Raw genomic sequence first — 15,301 nt, 5'->3', positions numbered from 1 at the left:
ATTTGTCAAATGTGGTGTGGATCGCTCCGGTGTGCTGCTGAATCATGAATAATTGTCCCCCTTCGTACACGTGACAGCTGTATTAATTGGCAGTGTCGGGTGGAGGAGGGTGCACGATACACATTCTCACGCGAACTGATCCAATTACGAATCACAACCACTCACTGCTCTCCTCATTGTTGTCTTGTTCTACTGCGAGTTCCTGTGTTTCTGCTCACGTGTTCTGCTAACTCTGCTCTCTAACTCATCATTTGTATGCTATTCTCATTTCACAGCTCCTGCTACTAATGCTTCTCTCACTCTTTCTGCTATCACTCCCTCGGCCATCACTGTTGGCTACTTATTCTCTCCCTTCCTCTGCCTAGGACTTGGTCCGCCACTTCTACTTGGTCCACTGCTGCAACTGAACTCACGTGCCGTCTTCAGCTACCGACCGGCTCACCTTCCTTCTGCCACCGCCGCAACAGCTGCTGCTGCTGCTTCTACTGCTACCTGTGACTCTGCCGCTACAACTGTTGCTGCTGCTGCTTCTACTGCCACCTGTGACTCTGCCGCTACAACTGTTGCTGCTGCTGCTTCTACTGCCATCAGTGACTCTGCCGCTACAACTGTTGCTGCTGCTGCTTCTACTGCCATCAGTGACTCTGCCGCTACAACTGTTGCTGCTGCTGCTGCTTCTACTGCTACCAGTGACTCTGCCGCTACAACTGTTGCTGCTGCTTCTACTGCTACCTGTGACTCTGCCGCTACAACTGTTGCTGCTGCTGCTTCTACTGCCATCAGTGACTCTGCCGCTACAACTGTTGCTGCTGCTGCTTCTACTGCTACCTGTGACTCTGCCGCTACAACTGTTGCTGTTGCTGCTGCTGCTTCTACTGCCACCTGTGACTCTGCTGCTACAACTGCTGCTGCTTCTACTGCCATCAGTGACTCTGCCGCTACAACTGTTGCTTCTGCTGCTATTGCCAACCGTAGCAATCGGACGAAAATGACATCGCACCTTTACTACAATCTGAACCTACACACGGCAATCATCCCCCTCCCCCGACCGGCGGACTAATGCCCCTTGCTTGGAGGCCGGTTTCTGAGTGAGTTCACCTTGTAAAGGGGCAGCTGCCACTGGGGGTTGCCCCCCCCCCCTTTCAAATGTGTTCAGACAAGTCGCTCCAAGACGCCCCGGGCGGCGTGTGTTGATAGTAATTTGGCCGCAATACATTTCCACGTGACAAGCGACTTCGTTGAGCTATCATTTGTGGCCAGGTCGCTTCAGCAAAAAGAGCTGTGGAGCTCTGGGGGGCCTTACCTGGCAAAATAAAAAAGGAGGTTTTACTCTTTGGTTCTTTCGGTAAAGTCACGTAGGTATAAAATAAAATACCTACGTGGACTTTACCGAAAGAACCAAAGAGTATGGATTCCTGCAGTCACGAAAGCTTCAAATCAAGAAGGAGGTTTCATCTTCCTCCTCCCTCCCAGCTTAAATAGACGCTCCAAGCCCAGGACGTGTCATTCAGACTCTGTCTTATCGACAGACCTGTTCTTCACCTGAGGACGGCTGCTTGCGTTGTGGCCGAAACGTCGTGAGAATTATTTTATTATGTTTTATTTGTATTATTTTATTACTTCCCTTCTACGTGACTTTACCGAAAGAACCAAGAAGGAGGTTTCAGTTTAGTACGGGAGTAGCGGCTCTATCAGAAACACAATCACGGCCACGAATGTTCCTTAAACTCCTCCCGCAAGTTGCTTTTACTTCTTCCAACGCTACGCCTCGCTTTTCCCATGCTTCCTCTTCTTCTGCTGCAGCTGCTGCTGCTGCTCACCCGTTCCACCACCACCTCCACCACCATCACCACCGCCGCCCTCGCGGTGCGTGCGCGCGTGCTTGCCCAGGTGGTCGCTACGCGCAAAACGCTTCCCGCACGCGGCACACGCGAAGCGGCGCTCCCCCGTGTGGGTGCGCGCGTGTCGCCGCAACTCGTCGGAGCGCGTGAAGCGTCGCGCGCACAACGGCCACGCGCACGCGTACGGCCGCTCGCCCGCGTGCCAGCGCAGGTGGGCGCGCAGGTGCGACGTCTTGCCGTACGCCTTGCCGCAGCCCGACACGTGGCACGTGTGCTGCCTCCTGCTGCCGCTGCTGCTGGTGGTGGTGGTGCTGCTGGTGCTGCTGGTAGCGGTGTTGCTGGTGGCGTCGTAACCTCCGTAATGCTGCAACTGCTGCTGCTGCTGGTCCGGACGCAGCTGGCAGTTGGGGCACCGGCAGCGATGACAACGGCGTGTTGAGGGTTGCGCAAGCGGCAGGAGAGGTGGATGGCTGCTGCTGATGCTGATGCTCGCGTCAGCAGCAGCAGCTGCGCTATTGTTGCTCCCATCGTGAAGGAGCTGCAGGTGAAATTGGCCGAGCGGCATCAGCAAGTTTGGTTGCTCCAGTGAAAATGCCCGCTGCGATGGCATCATTTGCTGTTGCTGCTGCAGATGATATTGATGCAGCTGATTCTGACTCGGCTGCTGAGTTTGATGATCGTAATGCAGATTTTGCTGCTGCTGCTGCTGTTGATAGTGGTGGTGGTGGTTGTAATAAGCACCACTTGTACCCCAACAAAATCCAGTCTCGTCAAAGATGCCCACGTGCTGATGCGGAGGCGGCGGCTGCGCGTACAACAGGCGGTCAATTCGTGGCACCACGGCGGCGGCACCAGCCCCGACGCCCTGCCAGTGCCATTGCCGCTGGTAGCCAAGGGCGCAAGCAGCGTACCCCAGGGCCTGCGTGGACGCAGGACCGCTCGCGGCCGGCTCGGCCGGAGGCGTCATTGTCAGGTGCCGGCCTGGCAGGCGGATGTCCATCTTGGAGGCTGAGAAGGCCCCAACATCACCACCACCGCCACCAACGTCGTCGTCTTTGTGTTGGCCAATATATTCATTGTTGCCTTGCTGATGCCGCTGATGCCGCTGCTGTTGTTTGTTGTGGTCGTGCGGAGGAGCAATGCGATGGCACGTGGCCAGCAGCAGAGAGAGCGGAGAATCGAGAGGGGTTTCCGGCGAGCAGCTCGGAGTGAGATCCTGGTTGTGCAGGGAAAGAAGAGAAAATACGATGCAAGACATTTAAACTATAAACCGGCTCATACTCTTAGGTTTTTTTCGGTAAAGTCACGTAGGGAAAAATATAAATAAATAAATAATATACATACTAGAAATAATCATACAAATAAAATAATAAATCACGACGTTTCGGAGGCAACACAAGTCTCCATCATCAGGTATTATTTTTTATTATTTAATTGCGCCACTCGCCGCTGCATGCGACCGAATCTCTTGGGCGCGGACGTCCCTGCAACCAGTTGCGAGCAGTTGTTGCTCGAAGTAGCGACTCCACGTTCTACTTTCAAGGATCGATCTGCTCAGCGATCGGCTCAGCATTCACGAAACACGTTTTGTCATTGCGAGCCCGAGTGTTGAGCGCGAGACTCGGAGCACCCGAGTGAGAACTCCGAGCTTGAGCCTGGCCCCCGTGAGTGAAACTAATTCAGCCTCCGTGTCCTTACATTTAGTGTCAGATTATCTGAAAATATAGATTTGTGTTTGTTTGTTATAAGCACAGACTCGATTATCTTTGTGCACGATTTTAACTCTGTAGCGCTTCAACAAAAACATAAAAATGTCCATCAGTCGCTCGGCCGTGATCATCTTCACGCATCAGATACACACAGGCACCTCAAATATTGTTTCATTCTAGTCCGTGACAGCAGTGCAGTTGCTGTTTTCCCAGCAGTTTTGAATTGGCTTCCCCCCCCCACACCCCCCAGTTATCCGTGCTGTCGACTCCCCGCCCCTGTCCAAGTCCATGCTCAAATAACTTTTCACTTTTCTCTGCCAATGATTGAGAAAACAATTAAGCATGTACGTACACAATACAAGAATAAACGAGTCAACTGATGCCCACGTAGAGGCGCAGGTGCCTTTTGGCACTATCCAAATTGTATTGCGTTGTACGATAGTGAGCACCAACCCTCAGCCAGTGCCGGATTAAGCTAGTGCGAGGCCTGTAGCTTATGTTATGAAGGGGTCCTACATTAAAAATAACACAAATATTAAAATACAAATTTTTTACTTACATAGTAAAGTAATTGTATTTTTTAATTTGCTATACAGCCAGATAATAATACAAATCGCTAACCTTAAACACCCAGTCATTCATAAAAGTTGAAGGCAGTAGAGTACTATAGCAGTAGAGCAAGTGCAGAATCACTGAACCGGAATTGATAGCTTGAAAACATTTAGCGCAGGGCCCTTGAAAGTGCGGGGCCCGTAGCATTTGTAGTTACTTTTGTTGCTACAATAATCCGGCACAGCGCTTGTGCCAGGCTAAGTGCACCTTGATTAGCGCAAACACGCACGTAGAAGAAGAGACCCACCTGTAGGAAGGTGCTACAACTGCCGTCCATGGTGATGGGGCTCCTCATGGCCATCCGTGATGTGATGATGGTGATGATGAGGATGTGATGATGATGATGTTGTGGGGATGCGGGTTAAGTGGCAGAGAGTCTGATGATAGAATGTCAGACAAGTGAAATAAGATTTAGTGATGGAGGTCTGGCAAAAATAACTTCTGGTCATGGAGATGTTTTTTTTGTGATTGATGATTTGGAGATAGAGAATTTGGCGATGGAATTTCTGGTGATGGATGTTTTGATGGAGGTGCTGATGATAAGGGGGTCTCTGGGTGATGGAATTTCTGTTGATGGAGGATTTTGTGATGAAAGCTCTGATGATGCACACTGCCAGCCGATGGAGATGGTGGTGATATGAAATGAGGCGCCGATGTTGACCCCTTGACCCGGACGCCTCAGCTGTTTTCCTCGGCTTCAGATCCGTCCTCCTTGCTGCCTGCAGATGTGAACACAGCTCTGAGTTGAGGCTTGGGACTCACAGAACGCCACGATACATCTCAACGTCCTGTCTCTTTTCCTCCACATACCACCACCACCACAACCACCACCACAACCACCACCACAACCACCACCACATCCACAACCGCCCGTCACCCACCGCAACTACTTAGAGCAGGCTAAATGCGTTTTTCCACGTAAAAAAAATACTTATCTTTTTGTTAGTCCCAGTTGTTAAACAATACCGAGGATTTGCACTCACAGATTTCGTGGAATGCTCCTGCCAATAACATTTTTCAACACAGCAGCATTTTTGTAAAACATGTCTGGCTCAGAAAAGTGTAAACTGATCGACAGTTTGCCCTGCTAAAGCATGCAACGAGATGTTGTCAAACGTTTGTCCGTATAGGCTGATGGGACAGAAACAAATGTACTGTACGGTTTTTTTTCTTTACGTGGAGAAGCAAACTTTGGTCGGTGTGTATATACAGTACACGTAACTCAGAACAGAGGAGCTCTCACATAACTCCCATCTAACTCCTCCGGGTCAAAGCATGGAGAGACATCTTCAGAACCCCCTACACCAGGGGTCGGCAACCAAAATAACAAGAAGAGCCATTTCTTTCCAATTCGGTACAAAATTCAGTATTTCAAGAGCCGCAATGCATCTATGTACATACGTACATATCGTCAAGAAGCAGCCCGTAAAGAGCCGCATGCGGCTCCGGAGCCGTAGGTTGCCGACCCCTGCCCTACACCAAACAACCAAACCTCCAGTTCCTCCTCCGCTACTTCATTCTCCTTAATAAAGGTTGATGCTGTCTTCCACGCAGATCTCAAAGCCACATCTTTTTTTTTGTCACGCTGGCGTTTGTTGTTGTTGCTGCAGAATGATTAATATTTTAACGTAGTTATTAATGGAAATTATGTTTGTCCAATTGTTTTATACTTGCAATGCATCTGCCCGCATCACTACATTTGCAGTAGTCTGCCGTTCAGCAATGGTAAAGAATAAATGCTTAATACAAATATAATACCTCCTGCGCGTGCTTAAATTGCACTCGTTCCTCCTCTTTCCACAATCATTCTTCTCCGCGCCTGTCACCTCCCCATCTTCACTTCCTCTCGCCCTTGCAGCCGAACTGGCCCTGGAAAGGGCGCCGTATATAAATCCGAAATAGAATGGAATCACCCTTGAAACTTCAAAACTCCTAACAGTCACCCTCCAAGTTCCACAAGTAACTGTTACAACTATTTTCTTTTGCCAGGTAAGGCCCACTGAGCTGCACAGCTCTTTGTCAGAAGCGACCTGGCCACACATGATAGCTCAACGAATTGGCTCATCATCTGGAAATGTATAGCAGCCGAATACTCTAAACGCGTGTTGATTAAAAATGTGGAGGGTCAAAACCGGGAGACCGGGAGAGAAATCCACGCGATCACGGCAAGAGAGACACGCAAACTCCAAATATACAACAGGCGTCAGGGTCGGGATCGAACCCACGGCCTCCTGTATACCAGGCGAGGTAGTTAACATCTCATAGCCACAGTGATGATGATAAGACATAGAGAGAGACGCAAACTCAAAATATACAGCAGCAGGCGCCAGGGTCGGGATCGAACCCACGACCTCCTGTATACCAGGCGAGGTAGTTAACATCTCCTAGCCACCGCGTCGCAAAGAGGGACGACACAGATCCAATAACACTTCCATTCGCATCACGACCTCATCCTTCCCTCCTCCACATCGTTCTCTTCGTAATTCTGCAACATCTTTCATCCTCCTCCACCCCCTCTCAGCCTTCAAATGCCAACGGAGAAACTTTTTTTTCTCTCTCTCAAAATCTTCACCCAAATCCTCCAAATCAAAGCGTCGAGACAAAGCCACCATGATAACCTCCTTGTAATCCTCCCCGTCGTCGCCTTACTTCAACCTCCTCCACCTCATCGCCCTCTGGCACCACGCGTCTTCCTCACGCTCCTCCTCCTCCTCCTGACAGCGCCACTCTTCAACAAATCTCAGAAAACTCTTGCAGCTCTGAGCAGAGACCCAGACGCCACCTCCAATCCGCCCTCCTCCTCCACACCCCCCCCCGTGCCCCTCCTCCTGTACCGGCTCCCCCCCCCCCTATCTCCCCTAAAATCTCAAACTCCTCAACAAGAGTCACGCTGCCAGGAGTTAACTCTCTCTCCACTCCGCAAGCGGCACTGCAGGGAGAGCGCCTACAACCAACAACACCAACTCCATCACCACCGACAACCGGCATCACAACCCATACCATCGCCGTCGCCCCTACACCACTCACCACCAACCACCACCACCACTGGCACCACAGCCACTAACCTCCACTAGCAAACATCGCCAGCAACTAAAACCGATGGCCACCACCACCACTGTCAACGCCTCTTACTAATCCTTGTGACATCAGTGGGACTTGTTCCAACGTCAATCATCATCGTCATCATGCTCTTCGTAGCCATCAGCTGGGAGATGAAAGGGGGCCCCAACATCGCCCCCCCACACCCACTATCCCCACGTGTACGCCAGTGGCTGCTGTGGTCGAGACAACACCGAACACCGCCCCCACCACGTCCCAAGCTCCCTTCCCACAAGCATTGCTTCTGTCGTGTATACACGTGCATGTGTGTGTGCGCGTGTGTGTGCGTGTGTACACGTGCGTGTGCGCGTGTGTGCGCGTGTGTGCGTGCGTGTGTGCGTGTGTGTGCTTGTGTGTGTGTGCGTGTGTGTGTGTGGTTGCTCATACGCGCACAATGACAAAGATCCCCCGTTTAGCCTTCATTCGGCGGGCTGTTGTTGTGGGGGTGGGGGGCAAGTGCTGTCAGCGAGCGCCTATGAATGCCGCAACGGTGCACGACGGTGCTTGGGTGGTCAACACCCCTTCCCCCCCCGGGGCCGCCTTTGTCTCCCCAGTCTGCTGGTGCTGATGCACAGCACCAGAGGTACTCGTTTGAAGGCGGACGTCGAGCTCGTTGGCAAGGTGCGTCTTGTAATCCGCAGAATGCGCTCGTTCAGTCATCGACTCGCACAGTGAACCAATGCGAAGATTCCCCCGTGCAGCATGAACAGGCGGTAGGGGCAAATGCAGTGAACACACGCAGACACGCACGTGTACGATGCGTACTACAATGGGGTGCTGATGCGGATGCTGCTGCTGCTAATGCTTTGGCAGTGGTGCACAAGCACAGTTAACAGCAATAAAACATCGACGTTGCGGGCAAATGGCCCTGCTACACGGCACATAGAGAGGTCAAATTGATAGATAACTACTCATCACGCCCCATGGTGTAATGTGTCGTCTCGTGTCTACGTCTCCTCGGCCTCGCGAAGGGCACGGTTATTGACGAATTTGTGTTTCCAATGGGATGCCTGGCCGATTACAATCTGTTAGGATTCGCTTAACGGACCGTAAGTGAGAAAGATGCACAGTTTATGAGTGTGCACGTAAATGATGATGGTGATGATGACGGCGGTACGCTCCTCGGGTCGTTGTGGAAACTATGTTACAAAATAAGCCCTGACTCTGTCACACATCTTTTTCAGATATGTGTAGGAGGCGTATGGTCCGATTGTTCATTGCTACTTATATATATTTTCCACAGCGACGCTAATTGTTATAGCACTGAGTAATGTTTCGTGAACGGTGGTGCACTGGTTAGCGCGCTGCGCCGCGAACCCGACGACCCGAGTTCGATTCCCGCTCACGACCAACATCAGTGACGCATATCGGAACCCGTCACGCGTGTGTCGACCGACCCTTCAATGGAGTACCTAGTTCAGTGTCTGCAGATCAAAACTGGGGAGACAAAAGCGGCCGGGCGTGGTGCTGGCCACCCGCCCCCTCGTGTGCCGTGCCGGTCTTCAAAGGTGCTCGCGAACAGCACTTGCCCCAACAGTCTGTTAAGGCTATACGGGGGATCTTTGTCTTCGTAATTTGCATATGCGTGTACACGTATATAAGTTTGTACTGTGTATTCGAGCATGTGTATCTGTGTGTACGTATGTCTATAGTAGTATAAGTGTGTGTGTGTTTGTATGTATGTGTGTTTGTTTGTTATTTATTTGTTGAAGGGAGGGGAATCACTTCCTTAGAAACTCGATGAGGCTTTGAAGTGGCCGCGCTTCCAGGGATGCACGAGGGGGAGGGGTGGATTTGGGGGTAGGGAGGGAGACAGATCCCCTTTGAGCTCCCCCCGCCTCTCTCTGTCTCTGTCTCTCTCTCTGTCTCTCTATGTCTCTGTCTCTCTCTTTCTGTGTCTCTGTCGATGTGTGTCTCTCTCTGTCTCTCTTTGTATCGCCGTCTTCCTGTGGCCGTCTTTCTGTGTCCCTGTCGCTCTGTCCCCTTTCCCAACCTCCCTGACTTAATCACCATGTACTGCATGTCTATGTAAACCTGTGCGTGTGGGCTCCCTTGTCCCTTTGGTATTGTCTGTGTGTGTTTCTGTGTCTCTGCGTGTGTCTCTGTGGGCCTGTGCCTGGGTTTGTCTATCTGTGTCTGGGTTTCTTTGTTTCTGTTTCAGTATTTGTCTTTTTCTTACTGTGTCTTTCTGCATCTGTCTACTTGGACCTCTCTGCCTCTATCCTCGTCTCTAAATGTCTACACATCTGGTTTTCCTTTATTTCATCTGTCTGTGTGTGTGTGTCTGAGTGTGTATCAGTGTGTGTGTCTGTGTGTGAGGAACGGTAGTGCAGTGGTTAGCGCTACACTGCGCTACGAACCCGGCCACCCGAGTTCGATTCTCGCTCACGGCGAACACCCAAGTGACGATTATCTGAAACCGGCTACCCTAGGTAGACTCAGCCTCAAATGAGCACCTGGTGCGGTGTGTAAATATTGGCAGTGGGGAGACAAAGGGGGTCGGGCGTGGTGCTGACCACCCACAGCGCTCGTGTGCCGTGCCGGCCTTCATAGGTGCTCGCGAAAAACCCCAACAGTCTGTTCTGGTTCTACGGGTGATTTTAGATGTGAAGTTTTCGTGACTGCAAGGATACATACTCTTTGGTTCTTTCGGTAAAGTCACGTAGGTGAAAAGTTAATAAAGTAAAAATATAAATAAAAAACTTAATCACGACGTTCAGTAAAAATGTTTTATTACTATGGTTGTCACACCTGATGATGATTGCTTGTGTTGCAATCGAAACGCCGTGATTTAATTTATTTATTTTTATTGTGTATTTTTCTTTTATTATTTGTTCCCACCTACGTGACTTCACCTACGTGACTTTACCGAAAGAACCAACGAGTATATACGGGTGATCTTTGTCTTTGTCTTGTCTCTCTGGCTCTCTCCGAGTGTCTTTCGTCCAGGAATGTGAACAAACCACGCGTGAACCCCACGCTGGGATCGCGGCAGATGGAACACGCGGGTGTCTAAACACCGGGGACAATTACTCCTAAGCAAACAAACAAACAGACATTCACAATAAACAAGCATTTACACAAACAGACAAATACGTCACACTGGATTTAATACATTTTTATATATGATTCTGTTGATATTCTCAAACTAAAGAATAAGGGGATATAGTGGCATTAGTAAATGTTTTGTGATATTGATATTGTACTGACGAATCTAAAACACAAAATAATCATTAAGCGGCGTTGGAAGAGAGTATTAATAGTGAAATAAAGAATGCCTTTTTCCCATATTTATCTCCACAAAAAAATTCTATTTTAAAAGTGTTTGTTTTACACAACTCATCAGAAGTACATCTTATCAGCAGTGTCTTTCGATACATGCAGAGTGGAGTGGTTTCCATATATAGTGTCCTCTACTCTTTCGTTCTTTCGGTAAAGTCACGTAGATGAAAAATAAAAATCCTAATTTTGCTGTGGCTGTTCCACCTGATGACGGAAGCGTGTGTTGCCTCCGAAACGTCGTGATTTATTTTAGTTATTTCATTTTTTTTTCATCTACGTGACTTTACCGAAAGAACAAAGGAGTATGGATCCTTGCAATCACGAAAACTTCAAATCTAGAATATTTAGTGTCTTATCAACAGAATCAGGCTTCAACCAATACCAGTAAGCTGCCAGCTGTTTATGTAAAACAAATATAATACTTGTATATATATTTTTTTCACGTGCGAGACAATAACAGGAATGATATATAACGTAGAGGATGACGCCCATGGTGTCACAGTTATCACAATCAAGATTTTAGTTTAATTTAGAAAATTGCAAAAAACTTTAACACGTAGGCTATCCCGACCAATATTATCCATAAGACGGTTTTTTTGGGATTAGATCGCGTTAATATAAATGTGTCGTGAAGCCCGTCACCACCCGACACAATCAATTAGTAAGGTTTGTTACGTTAACAAGAAATTCCATTTCGTTACTGTTAGAGAGTAATACCCACAACATTTACAATTCGCACGTGATTGGCTCACAAGTGACGCCATCACATGCATCCCTCTATTGAAGAAAGAAACAGGTGGATTTCTCCACAAATCTGGCTATCGCCTGATGAGGCTGGTTGTAATTACCGGCGAAACGTCGTACTCGAATTGTAAATGTTGTGGATTGACTCTCCAACACACAACCGGTGTGCTGAACTAGTAACGAATTGTCACGTTTTGTTTACGTGACAAACCTTACCAATTGGCTGTGTCGGGTGGTGGCGGGGTTAACGACACATTTATAATTAAGCGATCTAACCCCAAAAAACCTCCCCCTCTATTATGTCAACAAGTTCCTTGGGGTTTTCAACGTTCCTGTCCAGCTCTGATTTTGCAGGGGGGAAAAAAATCAATTGGCACATTTTCCCGCGTGACAACTTGGTCTGATTGGCTATGTCGGGTGGTGGAGGGCTTTTATAGGTAAGAAAAATGTCGATCGTACCCAAAAATAAACGAATTATGAATGATTGCGATCCAGATGTGGCCTGTTCGATCTCCTGGCGCGGCAGTTGAAATAATGAGGCGAATCTCTTAAACTCCTCCCAGCCTTATGATTGATATTTTCTTTAAATAGTTTCATTCACTCACAGTCGTCGTTGACTAAAATAAAATAAAACACTTTGGTTGACAATATATATATTTTATTATCACCAACTGTTTTTTACGAAGTCAACACTTTAAACGTTGTATCACAGCGTACCAATCTCTCAAGCAATATTTTTTTTCTAAAAGTCTCGCGGTTTACTGAACATTTTCTTGTAAACAAATATGATTAATATTACAACATTGATTGTGCTTCTACGAATTCTCAAACGTAAAATAGGGGCCCACAGAGGCCTTGTTGTCATTTTGGTTGTAAATAATTGATGGTAAATATCAAAGCCATTCCGTGCGTGCGTGTGCGTCCGTGTATTTCCCTCGTGAGCAAGGAAGAGACTTTGATCAAAATTAACAACTCAGAAAATAACACGATAACATTAAAATGGGTGGACCGTGTGTGTGTGGGGGGGGGCCATACCACTCCCACACGTGCCCTCCAGATGCACCTAGCCTGGCACAGACACCGTGCCACCGGGCACAGAACGGCGGCTTGTTGAAATTGTTGGGGGATCTTGTCAAATATATTTCAGGTGCTTGGTTGTTCGACATTGTCATTGTGAGCCCAGTCAATAAACAGATGAGTAGTGAATAGAAATCAGTAAGATACAAAACTGTTCTTAACCGCTTGTGACTAAATCACTCGGAAGTTGCCCGATCTAGCCACATTTCAGAAGCTAAGCAGGCTTTAGCCTGCCCGAGATAGTGCTTGGATAGATGGCCATCATGCACACGAGGTTGATATCAGCTACAGGTCCACATAGTGGGCAATAAAATTAACCCGTAAAAACAAAGTTTTTCACTATAAATCCTTTATATGCGTGGCATCGGTTTTATTTTATTATTCATTTCTGTTTTTCTTGAGTAAGAGTTTCATTTTTATCACATTGGTATTTTAAATTAAATATGAAAAAAAATCCTAAAAAGTGGAACATTTTGGAAAAAAAATTTCACGAAAATAAATTGTCACGCACAACGAGTCTGTGTGCAAAATGTCAGCTCGATTGGATCACGGGAAGTGGGTTAAAAAACGACCGAAAGATTTGCACGGTCGTAAGCGCGCAAGCAAGCAAGCAAGTGAACTTAATATAAAGGATTTAAAAAGGGGGAATTTCAGCAAACCCCATTGTTGTACTGTACGTATATGCTCCCATGTATGCCTCAGCGCCTTCACCAAGCCGCACTGATCAGCGTGGTCAAGTATGGTCAGGTAACCATCCACATGTCCGGTATGGTGCGGGGGGAGGGTTCTCATCCGGCAGTGGATTGACAAAGGGCAGGAAGCATATGTGCTTGCAGAGATAATGTATGTAAGTTGAAGTTCTTTCGCACCGTACGTAGCCAACCATGCTAATCGGAGGTGCAACAGCCGATATCTTACGAGGAGATTAGCCATGGCGAGCGTGCGGCGACGTGACGAATATCTGTGGAGCTGGGACCACGATTCGGTGAACTCGAGCAAGCGACTAAAAATTATATGTGGTCGATTTCCATACCTGTCAACCCCTTGTCAGTGCCTACCATATTACAGACCAATTTAGACCTCATTAGTCACTCCGTGCCTTTATGAATCTTAAAGTTCATCTTACAAAGTCCCATCACAAGGGAGAAACACAAATACATATATTGTTCTATTGAAACGGCTGTACGTCTTATTGACCTGAAAACTCAATTTTCCTGTATAAGAATACAGGGTTAAACTGTGTGGGTTGACAGATTATGGATTTCTCAGGCCCTGCCTCCCAAAGTTGGGAAACCCCCACAACAAGCCCCGCCCACTGTGACGCGGCTGATGAGTGCGACGACGTCACCAAGCCCCGCCCATCAACTCCCATTCAGCGGCAACTATGATTCGCGTTATCTGATTGGTCATGTACATGAACTGATAACACTGGTCAACACACTTTTTCTGGCATAAGGTATTCCAATGGTTTAAATGTAATTTTGGGGTGCTGATTCCAAATCTGGCATCAGTTTTAGTCCATCACATCAGGTTTTTGAGATATCAAATATTGCATTTTCAATAAAAACTGCAGAAGAAAAATATTAAATAAATGTGGATATCTACATAAAATGATATTATAAACACACTATCCTAAAAATACAGCACCATATTTTAACACTAAAGCAGTCACTGACTCGCAACAACTTGCAATCATAAGTGACAGAGTTAATTTCGGGTAAAATCAATGAAAATAGGGTATGCCGATAGCATAAAAATGAGATGTGATAGAGCAAATCTGAGATCAGATTTGGAATCAACACCCTGAACTTAATCTAAAACAGCTGCAAAAGTCCAGGCCAGAAAAAAAAAACATTTTTAGTTGACCAGTGTAATCGGTAGAGTAATCGAGTATCAGGATAGCCCAGCTCTAAATACCTCACCCACCACCAAAGACACCAGTGTAGCCTGTAACAGACTGTTGGGGTAAGTGCTGTTCGCGAGCACCTATGAAGGCTGGCACTGTGGCACACGAGGAGGTGGGTGGTCAGCACCACACCCCAGCCGCCTTTATCTCCCCAGTGGCGATGTTGACACATCGCACGAGGTACTAAATTGAAGCTGAGTCGACCCAGGGGGGAGGGGGGCCCAAAACCGGTCGGGATAATCGTCACTGGGTGTTGGTGGCCGTGAGCCGGAATCGAGCTCGGGTCGCCGGGTTCGTAGCGCAGCTAACCGCTACACCACCGCTCCCCCACAATCAAATTACTCGAGACCACCACCTCCCACCACTACCCCCACTACCCCCACCACCCCCAACCACCACAACCCCCACCCGCACTAGCCCCTTCATCCCTAAACACTGGGACCCCACAACAGCAGTATAAAGAATTCCCTTTCATCTCCGCGCTTATCTGCGTAATAGTTTAAAGGAATGTTAATCAAGTTTTGTATCTTTTTTGTTGTTGTTCTCAATTATGCGAGGCACACACGCGCACTCGCCCACACTTTAACGCAGGCAACATACATCACGAAGATAAAGATCCTCATTATAACCTACATGGACAAGTCCTGCAGTTGGCGAGTGCCTATTACGTTTGCCCATTGCCCACTTGATTTTCTTCAACGTGACGAATTCTTCAAATTAAAACTGATTTTCTTTTAGATTTGAAGCTTTCGTGACTGCAAGGATTCATATTCTAAGGTTTTTTCGAAAAGTCACTTAGGTTAAAGACGGAAGCTTGTGTTGCCTCCGAAACGTCGTGATTTTTATTTTATTTTTTATTTTACTTTTATTAGTTTTAATTTTTTTACCTACGTGACTTTACCGAAAAAACCTAAGAATATAGATTTTCTTTTTTACATTTTATTTTACCAGGTAAGGCACACTGAGCCACATAGCTCATTTTCAGAAGCGATCTGGCCACAGATGATAGCGCAACGAAGTGGCTTGCCGGG

The sequence above is a fragment of the Lampetra fluviatilis genome, chromosome 31 (assembly GCF_964198595.1).
Source record: "Lampetra fluviatilis chromosome 31, kcLamFluv1.1, whole genome shotgun sequence".
Taxonomy (NCBI): Eukaryota; Metazoa; Chordata; class Hyperoartia; order Petromyzontiformes; family Petromyzontidae; genus Lampetra; species Lampetra fluviatilis.
This window is presented reverse-complemented; position numbering follows the sequence as displayed.